This window comes from Sorex fumeus, unplaced genomic scaffold (assembly GCF_029834395.1).
Source record: "Sorex fumeus unplaced genomic scaffold, SorFum_2.1 ptg000404l, whole genome shotgun sequence".
NCBI classification, from domain to species: domain Eukaryota; kingdom Metazoa; phylum Chordata; class Mammalia; order Eulipotyphla; family Soricidae; genus Sorex; species Sorex fumeus.
This window is the reverse complement of record NW_026606459.1, coordinates 32,501-46,270: the sequence shown is the minus strand read 5'-3', so window position 1 is coordinate 46,270 and position 13,770 is coordinate 32,501.

Genomic DNA, 13,770 nt, shown 5'->3' with positions numbered 1-13,770 from the left:
GGCTTGCTGGCCGGCCGGCTGGCTTTCCTCTTTTTTTTTTTTTTTTTTTTTTTTTAAATTTTTTCGCGAAGGGACAAGCTGGAGGGACAGGGACAGACTGACAAATTTTCGTGCTCACGTGTCTGTCTTACCATGATCGGCGACATACCATCATCCAGTACCCATCCCTCCACCCGTGCCCATGCTCCACCGCCCCTATCCAGGCCCTGCTTCTCTGTTTTGTTCTGTCGGTGTTCAGGGTGGACTCTGTCGCTCGCTTGCTGGTTTGTTGCTTGCTTGTTGGCTGGCTAGCTTGCTGGCTAGCTAGCTTGCTAGCTTGCTAGCTCGCTTGCTTGCTCGCTTTCTTGGCTTTGCTGGCTTGCTTATTGACATGAACTCACGTATTTTTTTTTTTTTTTAATGTAGTCATTATGACACGATTCCATGAGTCAGGATGCACTCTTTTCCTTGCCGGCTTGCTGGCTGGCTGGCTGGCTGGCTGGCTGGCTGGCTGGCTGGCTGGCTTTCCTCTTTTTCTTTTTTTTTTATATATTTTTTTAAATAATTTTTTTTCACGATGGATCACCGGGAGGCACAGGGACAGACTGACAAACTTTCGTGCTCCCGGGTCCGTCAGACCATGACCCGGGAGGGAGGGAGTGAGTGAGTGAGTGAGTGAGTGAGTACCCGTCCGTCCACCCGTGCCCGTGCTCCACCAACAAGATCTAGGCCCTCCCTGCTTTCTTCTTTGGTCCTGTCGGCGCTCGGGATGTACTGTTTGGCTGGCAGGCTGGCTTCTCTCTCTCTCTCTCTCTCTCTCTCTCTCTCTCTCTCTCTCTCTCTCTCCTATCTCTTTATTTTATTTTATTTTATTTATTTATTGAATCACCGTGGGAAAGGTTACAAAGCTTTCAGGTTTAGGTCTCAGTCATGCAAATATCAAACACATTTCGCTGTAACAATACTTATTTTTTACCATGAAGAATCCCAATAAAACCCCACCCCCACCCCTCCCAGTCCCTGTGGGGCAGATGAATTCTAGGTTAACACTCTATCTGCTTTGATTAGATTCATTGTTTCAATAAAAGATTCACCACTATGATTTAGAGTTTTTAATGTAGTCATTATGACACGATTCCATGAGTCAGGATGCACTCTTTTCCTTGCCGGCTTGCTGGCTGGCTGGCTGGCTGGCTGGCTGGCTGGCTGGCTGGCTTGCTGGCCGGCCGGCTGGCTTTCCTCTTTTTTTTTTTTTTTTTTTTTTTTTAAATTTTTTCGCGAAGGGACAAGCTGGAGGGACAGGGACAGACTGACAAATTTTCGTGCTCACGTGTCTGTCTTACCATGATCGGCGACATACCATCATCCAGTACCCATCCCTCCACCCGTGCCCATGCTCCACCGCCCCTATCCAGGCCCTGCTTCTCTATTTTGTTCTGTCGGTGTTCAGGGTGGACTCTGTCGCTCGCTTGCTTGCTTGTTTGTTGCTTGCTTGTTGGCTGGCTAGCTTGCTGGCTTGCTAGCTTGCTGGCTTGCTAGCTCGCTTGCTTGCTTGCTCGCTTTCTTAGCTTTGCTGGCTTGCTTATTGACATCAACTCACGTATTTTTTTTTTTTTTTAATGTAGTCATTATGACACGATTCCATGAGTCAGGATGCACTCTTTTCCTTGCCGGCTTGCTGGCTGGCTGGCTGGCTGGCTGGCCGGCCGGCTGGCTTTCCTCTTTTTCTTTTTTTTTTATATAATTTTTTTAAATAATTTTTTTTTTCACGATGGATCACCGGGAGGCACAGGGACAGACTGACAAACTTTCGTGCTCCCGGGTCCGTCAGACCATGACCCGGGAGGGAGTGAGTGCGTACCCGTCCGTCCAACCGTGCCCGTGCTCCACCAGCAACATCCAGGCCCTGCTTTGCCTCTTTGGTCCTGTGTGCGCTCGGGATGTACTCTTTGCCTGCCCGGCTGGCTCTCTCTCTCTCTCTCTCTCTCTCTCTCTCTCTCTCTCTCTCTCTCTCTCTCTCTCTCTCCCTTCCCCTCCCTCCCTCCCTCCCTCCCTCCCTCCCTCCCTTAAACCTATTTTTTTAATAAATAGCTTTTTTATGTATATAATTCTCTATTTGGTCCTGTCGGTATCTCCTCAGGATGTACTCTTTTCCTTGCCGGCTTGCTGGCCGGCCGGCTGGCTTTCCTCTTTTTTTTTTTTTTATCATTTTTTTTTTAATAAATTTTTTTCACGATGGATCACCGGGGAGGCACAAGGACAGACCGACAAACTTTCGTGCTCCCGGGTTTGTCAGACCATGACCCCGGGAGTGAATGAGTGAGTGAGTGAGTGAGTGAGTGAGTGAGTGAGTGAGTACCCGTCCGTCCACCCGTGCCCGTGCTCCACCAACAAGATCTAGGCCCTCCCTGCTTTCTTCTTTGGTCCTGTCGGCGCTCGGGATGTACTGTTTGGCTGGCAGGCTGGCTTCTCTCTCTCTCTCTCTCTCTCTCTCTCTCTCTCTCTCTCTCTCTCTCTCTCCTATCTCTTTATTTTATTTTATTTTATTTATTTATTGAATCACCGTGGGAAAGGTTACAAAGCTTTCAGGTTTAGGTCTCAGTCATGCAAATATCAAACACATTTCGCTGTAACAATACTTATTTTTTACCATGAAGAATCCCAATAAAACCCCACCCCCACCCCTCCCAGTCCCTGTGGGGCAGATGAATTCTAGGTTAACACTCTATCTGCTTTGATTAGATTCATTGTTTCAATAAAAGATTCACCACTATGATTTAGAGTTTACCCCCCCCCCCCCCGCCCCAATCAGACATGCATGCCGAAAAAGCATTGTGAAGTGATTTGCTTTCTACAGCTGGGTTCAAGAATTAAATGTTGGTTTTGGAGTTCTGCTATTTTACTTATTGACCCTGGAAGTATTTCTACTGAAAGTCAGATAGTTAAGAAATTGGTTTCTGTGCTCTGGAGTCGTGGCCGTGCTGGAGAGCCACTAGTGGGGGGGCAACTGGTGGCCTCGGTAGGGCGTGAAGGGCGGACCGAAACGCCCCCCCTCCCCATGTCTCTCCTATTTCTTTAATAAATCTTTTTTTTAATACAAAATTTTCTTTTTGGTCCTGTCGCTACCTCCTCAGGATGTACTCTTTTCCTTGCCGGCCGGCTGGCTTTCCTCTTTTTTTTTTTTTTTTTTTTTTTTTTTTTTTTTTTTTAATTTTTTCGCGAAGGGACAAGCTGGAGGGACAGGGACAGACTGACAAATTTTCGTGCTCACGTGTCTGTCTTACCATGATCGGCGACATACCATCATCCAGTACCCATCCCTCCACCCGTGCCCATGCTCCACCGCCCCTATCCAGGCCCTGCTTCTCTATTTTGTTCTGTCGGTGTTCAGGGTGGACTCTGTCGCTCGCTTGCTTGTTGCCTGCTTGTCGGCTAGCTTGCTAGCTTGCTTGCTTGCTAGCTTGCTTGCTTGCTTGCTTGCTTGCTTGCTTGCTTGCTTTTGCTTGCTTGCTTTTGCTTGCTTGTTTTTGCTTGCTTGCTTGCTTGCTTGCTTGCTTGTTTGCTTGCTTGCTGGTTTGCTTGCTTGCTTGCTTGCTTGCTTGCTTGCTTGCTTGCTTGCTTACTCGCTTGCTCGCTCTGCTGGCTTTGCTGGCTTTGCTGGCTTGCTTATTAACATGAACTCACATTTTTTTTTTTTAAATGTAGTCATTATTTTTTTGGACAAACCGGCAGGCTACCGAATGTCATCTGCCCACACCGCAGAGTCTGGCAAACTCCCCGTGGCGTACCCAAATATATGTCAAATACCAGTCACAAGGATGGGTCTCATTCCCCTAAGCCCGACACAGCCTTGAATATGGCACTTTTTAAAAAATCTCAGGCTGGGGCCTGCTCAAGGCAAGCGAGCTTGCTTGCTTGCTTGCTTGCTCGCTCGCTCGCTCGCTCTGCTGGCTTTGCTGGCTTGCTTATTGACATGAACTCACATTTTTTTTTTTAAATGTAGTCATTATTTTTTGGACAAACCGGCAGGCTACCGAATGTCATCTGCCCACACCACAGAGTCTGGCAAACTCCCCGTGGCGTACCCAAATATATGTCAAATACCAGTCACAAGGATGGGTCTCATTCCCCTAAGCCCGACACAGCCTTGAATATGGCACTTTTTAAAAAATCTCAGGCTGGGGCCTGCTCAAGGCAAGCGAGCTTGCTTGCTTGCTTGCTTGCTCGCTCGCTCGCTCGCTCGCTCGCTCGCTCGCTCGCTCTGCTGGCTTTGCTGGCTTGCTTATTGACATGAACTCACTTTTTTTTTTTTTAAATGTAGTCATTATTTTTTGGACAAACCGGCAGGCTACCGAATGTCATCTGCCCACACCGCAGAGTCTGGCAAACTCCCCGTGGCGTACCCAAATATATGCCAAATACCAGTCACAAGGATGGGTCTCATTCTCCTAAGCCCGACACAGCCTTGAATATGGAACTTTTTAAAAATCTCAGGCTGGGGCCTGCTCAAGGCAAGCGAGCTTGCTTGCCTGCTTGCTTTTCTTTCTTTCTTTCTTTCTTTCTTTCTTTCTTTCTTTCTTTCTTTCTTCATTGTCGATCGCAGTGCCTGCGATCAAGCTGAAGCCTCTCTTTTAAATCTATCTGAGATGCTTGCAGGACTTTCCTAGGAAACCCCCGCCCGAATTCTCTAGCCGGAGGGTGGCGGGGGGGGGGGGGCGCTTTTCGGGTGGGGGTGGCGGTGGGGGAGAGAAGGAGAACGAGAACGGACAGGAAGGAACGGACACGGCGGGGAGGGGAGGGGAGGGGAGGGGAGGGGAGGGGAAGGCGGCGGGAACCATCTCGGTGGGCGGTGGCCATGGTCGTGGCGGCCCCAGAGCTTCCCGGGAGTTGTGGTCCTTGAACCAGGGTTTTGGTTTCATTTTCCTTCAAAAAAATCAATCAATCAATCAATCACAAAGATCCGTGTGCTCAGAGGCCAGAGGGAACCTGACTCCAAGCCGGCGGGCCCGGTCGCCTCTTTTTGCATGACAATTGCCGCCCGCCCGGGGGGGCTCCGGGGCTCCGGGGCTCCGGGGCTCCCGGGCTCCCGCCGTTCCGCCCCGCCCCGCCCCGCCCCGCCCCGCCCCCCCCACGACCGTCCAGCCCGCCCAGAGGGTGAGGGCGGGGGAAGAGGAAGAGATGCCGCTCTCTGTCGGTATCTTCCTTGGAGATAAGATCTGCTAAGCGCTCTTGGGTGGGTGTAGGCTTTGGACAAGCACCTCAGAGGTGGGGTTGGAATGGGAGGTGGTAGGGTGGGTGACCTCTTTCAGCTTGTCGCTGGCGGGCGGGGGAGGGGAGCAGGAGAAAGGGGAGCAAGAGAAAGGGAAAACCGCGGCTCGGGAGAAAACTCCTCCCTCCTTCCTGGGCACTTCAAGAAACAGCCTTCGTGGAGGCCAAATCAATCCTCCTTGACTCTGCGGCCCTGGTTTTCTCGATGTAAAGACCCGCCCCCTCCGCCCCCTCCGCCCCCCCCACGCCTCCCCCTCCCCCGTGGGCTGATCAAGTGACACAAAGCCTGGGGAGAGGTGGGGCGGGGGGGGGGGTGCGAGGGCGGTGGTGGTGGTGGTGGTGGTGGTGGTGGTGGTGGTGGTGGTGGTGAAGGAGCTTTGGTGAAGATGCAGTAGCTTCAAAGTACTGTGAACAGAAAACACGTATCATTGATAAAATTCCCCGGGGGGGGGGGTGGGGGGGGGAAGGAAACCATGGCACTTTTTTTTTTTTAAATTTTATTGACTCACCTGTGAGATCTTTACAAGCTTTCATGTTTGGGGGACAGTCACACAATGATCAAACACCCATCCCTCCACCAGTGCACATTTCCCACCACCAATATCCCGGGCATTATAACCCCGCCTACACACACACACACACACACACACACACACACACACACACACAGAGGCACACACCCTCCCCCTGCCTCCCTGCCTCTGTGGCAGACACATATTCCCCATTCTCTCTCCCTCACCCTCTCCCTCTCCCTCTCCCCTCTTTTCGGGGTTTATGCTTTGCAATACAGACACTGAGAGGTCATCATGTTTGGCCCTTTTTCTACTTTCAGCACACATCTCCCATCCCGACCGGTTCCTCGAGCCATCATTTTCTTCGGGATCCAAGATCCTTCGTACCCAATAGGCCAAATACCAGTCATAAGGATGGGTCTCATTCTCCACCGCCCCTATCCAGGCCCTGCTTGCTCCTCTATTTGGTTCGGTCGGTGGTCAGGGTGGACTCTGTCGCTCGCTTGCTTGTTGCCTGCTTGCTTGTCGGCTGGCTTGCTTGCTTGCTTGCTTGCTTGCTTGCTTGCTCGCTTGCTTGCTTGCTTGCTTGCTTGCTTGCTCGCTTGCTTGCTTCCTTGCTTGCTTGCTTGCTTGCTGGCTTGCTCTGCTGGCTTGACTGGCTTGCTTATTGACATGAACTCACTTGTTTTTTTTTTTTTTAAATGTAGTCATTATTTTTTGTAGTCTCATTCTCCTAAGCCTGAAACAGCCTTGAATAGGGCACTGTTTCAAAATCTCAGGGTGGGGCCTGCTCCAGGCAAGCGACGAACAACAGGATGGTCGTGGTCGTGGTCGTATTCGTTATTTATTTAAATAAATACGTACTCTTTCTTGCTGAATGAGTGATTTCCATGACCCCTTGGAGTGCCAGGGACCGAACCTGGGTCCACAGCCACCCAAGGCCAGCCATACTCAGGCCAAGCAGCTCGCCTTTCCACGGACTGAGAAGTCTCCATACTGGCTCCACCAGGCTGAAACGGACATCATTCGGACCAGCAGCGAATTCTCCAAATCCCTTTCGTGTCCCTATTCCCTATTCACGGCCGTGAGGGAGGGAAGAGGGACACGAAAAGGATTTGGAGGGTTTGCGGGGATTTGGAGGCTGGAGCGCTAGCAAAGCGGCAGGGCGTTTCCCTGCCACTCAAGCCGCCGCAGCGGGGGGGGGGGGGGGGGGGGGGGGGGCCCGCCTGCCTTGCCGGCTTCAACTCCTCCGCCCCTCCCTCCAGGGCGAACGTGCCACCTCTTGACAGGCACCCCTGTCAAGAGAAACTTCCCTTCTCTCTTCCAGCTGCCTTCTCCCCTTGGCTCATGAGGCAGGCTTCCAGCTAGGGAGCAATCTTCTCGTGCCGGCCGGCCGTGTATCTGCTCTCCTTAGGTGCGAGCCTCATGGGATGTGGTTGGACCCTCCACCCACGAGTGCAGTCCCTTCTCCGGCTGTCCCTCTCTTTCTGACTCATTTCACTTAGCATGAGACGCGCTGCGCGTCTATCCACGGACTCGTACGTACTCTTTTTGCTGGCTGGCTCGCTTGCATGCTTGCTTGCTTCCTTCTTGGCTTTTGCTTGCTTGCTTGCTTGCTTGCTTGCTCGCTCGCTCGCTTACGGTTGCTTGTTTTTCTTTTTATACATACGTACACACGTACGTACGTACATATGTATGCGTGTATATTATATATATGTGTACATATATATGTTTTTTTTTTTTATAAACGTCTTGAATGAATCGCCGTGAAGTACAGGGACAAACGGACAAAACTTTCTTCCCTCCCCCCGTCCCTCCCCATCCCTCCGTCTTCCCTCCGTGTCCATCTCCAGAGATTCCAACCGGGGTCACGGGGTGCAAGCTGCCCATAGTTCACGTGTGGCACAGGTGCCTGACTTGACTCCCGTTCTATTTTTTTTTTTTCTGCCATCCGGACCCGGACCCCTCGGCTATGTCCCCAGCCTCACGTGTCCCTTAGGTTCGTGGTGTCACGGCTCCATCTCGAGGTCGTTTTAAAACGCATTAAGCCACGTGAAACACGCACTCGCGCACGCACCCACCCACCCACTCACTCACGCCCGCCCGCCCCCGCAACACCACCGCTTCACAGTGACCGCTTCGGGAAATGGTGAAGAGAAACGAGCGGGTGGTCGTGCGCTCTCTCGATGTGGGCGCCGCCGCCGCCGCCGCCGCCGCCGCCGCGCCACACTGCACAACGTCCTGCATTTAGCTTCGCGAGTGGCCACGACGAGGGTGTGCTCGTTCCCGAGGGTGCCCGTTCGCCCGAGAGGGCCACGGTGCCGGTTCCTTGGTGGAAATCTCCACGAAACTCCGCCGGGGCGAACCCGAACCGCTCCTTTCTGCGGACCCAGCTCCGATGATTTCCTAGAGCCGCTTCATGTCTCACGCCACCGCCACCGCCGCCGCATCTTCTTGTTGTCCCCAGGGAGGGAGCCGGGGAACAACGAACCGGAACGCTCTTTCTCTCTCTCTCTCTCTCTCTCTCTCTCTCTCTCTCTCTCTCTCTCTCTCTCGGGTTGCGTCGCCTATTCCTCCAAGGAGGTTGGCCCCTGACAGACGGACGGGTCCTCCCCGGTCTTTTCGTCAAGTTCATCGGGATTGGGTGGATCTTCTGAGCTCTGGGTGCCTTGTCCATCCAGTCCGCTGTGAACCCCAAACAGGCACGCAGAGGCCGAGAGGGAGACGGAGATGGACACGGACGCACGCACACAGACACAGAACAGGCAGGCGGGCCCGCGCGCTCAAACACACGCACTGAGTGGTGGGGGGTGGTTTTAGTTTTTGTGGGGGTGGGGGGGAATTGTCCTCCTCTCCATCCCCAACGGCCCTGCCTGTTTCTCGAGGGGAGGGAGGGGCGGTGGGATTTAGTTTCCCTCCACAGGAGTCGCGCGGGGCGGGGTGGCGATCGATCGCGCTGAGGTTGCTCGGGCGCCACCTGCCGTCCGCTTTTCTACGGCGCCGGAGCTCCTCTGGGCTGACGGGAGCGATTCGCTCGCACTGCCCGAGGCGGCGTTCCAGGATGTCGGCGTCCGAGTCGACTTCGGGCCCGCTGTCAAGGCGCCACCTCGCGAGGAGCGACGGTGGAGATTGGAACTGCAGGTTCTTGAGGGAGGCCGTGTTGCCTTCGCAGCCGGGTGCCGGCGCCGGGGCTGGCTGCCCGGGCGGGTCGACCAGCACCCCGGCGGCGGGTGGCGCCGTAGCTCCAGGGTCGGCAAGCGGCCCGGAGCGGGGCCGAGGGCCGGGCCGGGCCGGGCCGGGCCGGGCGCGGGGCGGTCCGGGCGCGCGGCCCGGCGCTCGGCCGGCGGGTGACGCGGAGCTAAGCCCCGGGGCCGGCAGCGGCCCGGAGCGGGGCCGAGGGCCGGGCCAGGCGCGGGGCGGCCCGGGCGCGCGGCCCGGCCCTCGGCCGGCGGGTGCCGCGGAGCTAAGCCCCGGGGTTGGCAGCGGCCCGGAGCGGGGCCGAGGGCCGGGCCGGGCCGGGCGCGGGGCGGCCCGGGCGCGTGGCCCGGTCCTCGGCCGGCGGGTGCCGCGGCGCTAAGCCCCGGGGCCGGCAGCGGCCCGGAGCGGGGCCGAGGGCCGGGCCGGGCGCGGGGCGGCCCGGGCGCGCGGCCCGGCGCTCGGCCGGCGGGTGCCGCGGAGCTAAGGCCCGTGGTCGGCAGCGGCCCGGAGCGGGGCCCGGCCCTCGGCCGGCGGGTGCCGCGGAGCTAAGCCCCGGGGCCGGCAGCGGCCCGGAGCGAGTTGGGTCTATGGCTGCCCGAGCCCGTGGACGCCCTTGCCCGTGGCCGTCCTTGTGCCCGCTTGAGCCCGTGTCGTGTAGCTCTAGGGTCCGCAGCAGTTCGGAGCGGGGTGGGGGATGGCGATCCCGCTGAGGTTGCTCGGGCGCCACCTGCCGTCCGCTTTTATATGGCGCCGGAGCTCCTCTGGGGTGACGGCAGCGTTTCGGTTTCACTGCCCGAGGCGGCGTTCCAGGATGTCGGCGTCCGAGTCGACATTGGTCCCGCTGTCGAGGCGCCAGCCCGCGAGGACCGGCGGTGGAGCTTGGAACTGCAGGCTCTTGAGGGAGGCTGTGTTGCCTTCGCCGGCGGGTGCCGGCGCCGGGCCTGGCTGCCGGGGCGGGTCGACCAGCACTCTGCCGGCGGGTGCCGCGTAGCTAGCTAGCTCCAGGGTCCTCGGCGGCTCGGGAGCGGGGCCGGTGGCCGGCGCGAGAGGGGGGCGGCCCGGGCGTGTGGCCCGACCCTTGGCCGGCGGGTGCCGCGTAGCCAGCTCCGGGGTCCTCAGCGGCTCGGAGAGGGGCCGATGGCCGGCCCGAGCGCGAGGCGGCCCGGGCGCGTGGCCCGTCCCTCGGCCGGCGGGTGCCGCGTAGCTAGCTCCAGGGTGCGCAGCGGCTCGGAGCGGGGCCGGTGGCCGGCGCGAGAGCGGGGCGGCCCGGGCGTGTGGCCCGACCTTTGGCCGGCGGGTGCCGCGTAGCCAGCTCCGGGGTCCTCAGCGGCTCGGAGAGGGGCCGATGGCCGGCCCGAGCACGGGGCGGCCCGGGCGCACAGGGCCCTGCGCCGGCTTGAGCCCGCGCCTCGTAGCTCCAGGGTCGGTCCGCAGCGTCTCGGAGCGGGGCCGATGGCCGGGCTGAACGCGTGCCGCCCTTGGCCGGTCAGCGGGCGGTGCATCGGTGCACGGTGACGGGGTCCGGCCGTGAGCCCGTGGGGGCGCCTGGTCCGCGGCCCCGAGAAGGAAGAGGACTTAGTTTTGTTTGATTTCCCGCCGCGGTGTTTCTGGGCTTCTGAATCTATCCCCTTAGCCTTCCCGAGCTGGCTTTGACCTCCGGGCCGCCGCCGCCGCCGCCGCCGCCGCCGCCGCCGCCGCCGCCGCCGCCGCCGCCGCCGCCGCCGCCGCCGCCGCCGCCGCCGCCGTGGGGTCGTCGCGTGGCTTCGGGCGCAGCTTCGACCATGCCGAGTCACGGGGTCGACCAGTTGTCCCGTGGAGCTCCGGGACTCGGGGCGATGGGGCTCTCCTGGGTGCCAGTTGCCGGGTCCCTGTTCCAGAGGTGCGGCGGGAAGATGCAGATCGGTCCCGTTTCCGACATCGGTCCTTTTCCCGTGCGACGGGACCGGTTTGGACCGCGAGATGTGTGCTGACACGCTCTCTCTCGGTGGCTCTCTGCCGTGAGGATCGGGACCGTCGTTCCCCCGGGTGCGTGTGGGATGGTCGGGGCCTGTCTTGAGGACTTCCTCCCTGGCCTCCCGCCGCTCGAGCCGCCCGCCTGGGCCCTGTGCGCCGGCTCTCGCGTGCACCTGGGGGCAGTGTCCCAGCCGTGGCTGTCAACCTCCGGCCTAAGGCGCCCGAGTTCAGCCCGGCGTCCGCGGCCCCGATGTGAACGGACCTCCCCCAGTCCCGCGGGCCCCCGTGCCCGCTGCGTGTCAGGCAGTCTCGCTCTCGTTGGAGGGGGTTGTCCGGTCGGGGTCCGGAATCACGCCGAGGTCAGAAGGGTGGGCAAAGGCTGAAACGGGCCTCTCCCCTCTCCGGAGGGTTGCTGTCCTTTGCTCGCTCTCCTTCGGGGTCCGGTCCCCTCCTCGTCCGGGGGGACCGGTGGCCGCTCGCTTCTCGCATCCTTTCCTTGCTGATCGATGTGGTGCTGGTGTGCTCTCCCGGGCCGGGCCTAAGCCGCGCCAGACGAGGGACGGACATTCCACGTGAATGGGACCGCTCTTCTCGTTCTGCCAGCGGGCCTCTCGCTTCTCCCCCACCTCGCGGTGGGGCGGGGCGTTCAGGGGTGCGGACCCCGGCCCGATCCCGTTCTTGCCGCTCTCCTGCTTGGTGCACAGGGAGTGGGCTTTTCGGGGTCGTCTGACACGGTGGACAACCCTCGCTCTGTCGGGACCGTCCCAGGTTCCCGTTCTCTCGAGCCGGCCCCTCCCCGCGGCGGGGTGGGGCCGCCCGGCGGTGGCGCGCGCTGCCGTGCCTCAACCGGCCCTCGGTGGTGCCCCTGGAGCGCTCCAGGTCGTCCTGTCAGGTGCCTGAGGCCGAGCCGGTGGTGCCGTTTCCCCGTCACCTGGCTTCGCGGTCCTGCCCTCTTGGGGCTCTCCTCGTTCGGTGGTGTTCCCCTCTGGGGGTCGAGCCGGTCGTTGTTTGTCACACGGGAGTCGCCTTGCCGTTCGCCCCCTTGCGGCCCGCCGCTTGGGTCGTGGGCGGTTGGGCGGCCTCCGTTTCTCGGGCGCGTGCCCGCGTGCCTCGCATTAACTGGCTCTCGCGCACGCGGGCGCGTGAGCGGCGGCGGTGGGTTGTCGTTGTGCCGGGCTCTGGGAGACGAGGTGGCCCTCCCTTGGGGGCTCTCTCTCGCTCTGTCCGGGGTTTCCGCTCCTCTCCCGTTGCGGGGGCGGAAGCCGGTCACCCGCCGTGGTGGGCGGGGGCCGTCTGCCGGGTGCTGCGGAGGGGCGGCGGGCCCTCCCGCGGACCCAGCACACAACGGACCTGACCGCGGACGCTCACGCTTCTGGTCGGTCTTGCTTCGGCGGGGCTCGGCCACCGGACCACTACGGCAGACCCCCCCCCACTCGAGTCGGGGGAGCCCGGAGAAGCGGGGCAGCCGGCCTAGGTCGGGGGGCGGCGCCCCCTCGGCGGAGAATACTCCTTCTCTAGCGATCCGAGAGGGTGCCTTTGGGGTACCGGATCCCCCAGCTGCTGCCCCTCCTCTACCTGCGCTGTCAGCCACCGGTAGCAGAGCCTGCCCTTCCCCGCCGCCCTGTGGCGGGGAGAGGCTTCCGCCGTCATTCCCCCCAGACGTGGGGGGGTGCCGAGCGCCCTCGCTCTTTGCCTACCGCGGCCCGCGCCTCCCCCCGTCGGGGGAGGGTCCCGCCGGGCCGAGCCGGCGTCCCGGCGTCGGGGCGTCGTGTCGGTGGTCGGGGCTCGGATGGGCCCGTGTGTGCGCGGTCGGAGAAGACGGGCGTGTGCGCGGGTATGGTCTCGCTTCCTGGACCCGACCTATGCCCGCGCGATCCCCCGCTCTGCCCCGCGGGAGCCGTGCTTCCCGTGGGGGGGGGACGACACGCTGTCCGCTCCCGTGTCTGTGTGTGCCGCAGCCGGCGGTGGTGCTGCGGAGCCCGGCTTCGGGGTGTGCGTGCTCTCGGCCCCCAGCCGAGCGAGACGCTCTCGCGCGGTCCGCGCGGTGGCGTGCCCCCGAGTGACTGGACGTTGCCGTCTGGGTACCCGGACCCTCCGGCAGGACTCGGATGGGCAGAGGGAAGAGGAAGAGCGGTTTGTGGAGGCTCTGGGCGCCGTCGGCCTTCCCTGCCTCGCGTTGGGGCTGGGGAACGGGTGTCGGTGGTTGGCGCTGGACCATCCGGGTCCCCGCCGGTCGGGGCACCGTGGTGCCGTGCGCGGCTGTGGCTTCCGTGGTGGAGCGCGCGTCGGTGGGTCGGCCGTCGGGCCGGCCGGCGTCCCGGGCGTGGGTGCGGGACCGCCCTTGGTCGTTGGGCGGTGGGATTCCCGTGCAGAGTTTTCCCGGTGGCCCGGTCGGTCCCGGCGGCGGGCGCCTCCCTCTCGCGTTTTCCCCTCGGAGCCCACCCGGCGCGTGTGCTGCGTTGCCCCGGCCCTCGCGGGCCCGGACCCCCCGGCCCCTCGGGCCCCTCCCCAGGGGAGGCTGTGTGCCCGTGCGGAGCCCGGTGGTGCTTTGGCCCCCGTGTTCCCCCTCGCGTGGGGGTCGCCCGTCAGCGGCGTCCGCTCTCTCGCCCGGTGCAGGTCGTGCCCTGCCCCCTGCCGGTCTCGCCGTGCCTCTGGAGCGGCTGACCCCTCCCAGAACGGGCCTCGTTTAGCCCGGAGGGGTCGGTCGGAGGCACGTGCGTCGAGCGGCGGGGGGTGGGCGTGCGTCTCACCGGTGTCGGGGGTGTCGGTCTCGCCGTCGGCCGGTGACCTCCGCGTTTGAGGGCCGGGACGAGTCGTCGGGGGCGCCTGGCCTGTCCGCGCTGGCGGTGGTCGTGGCCGG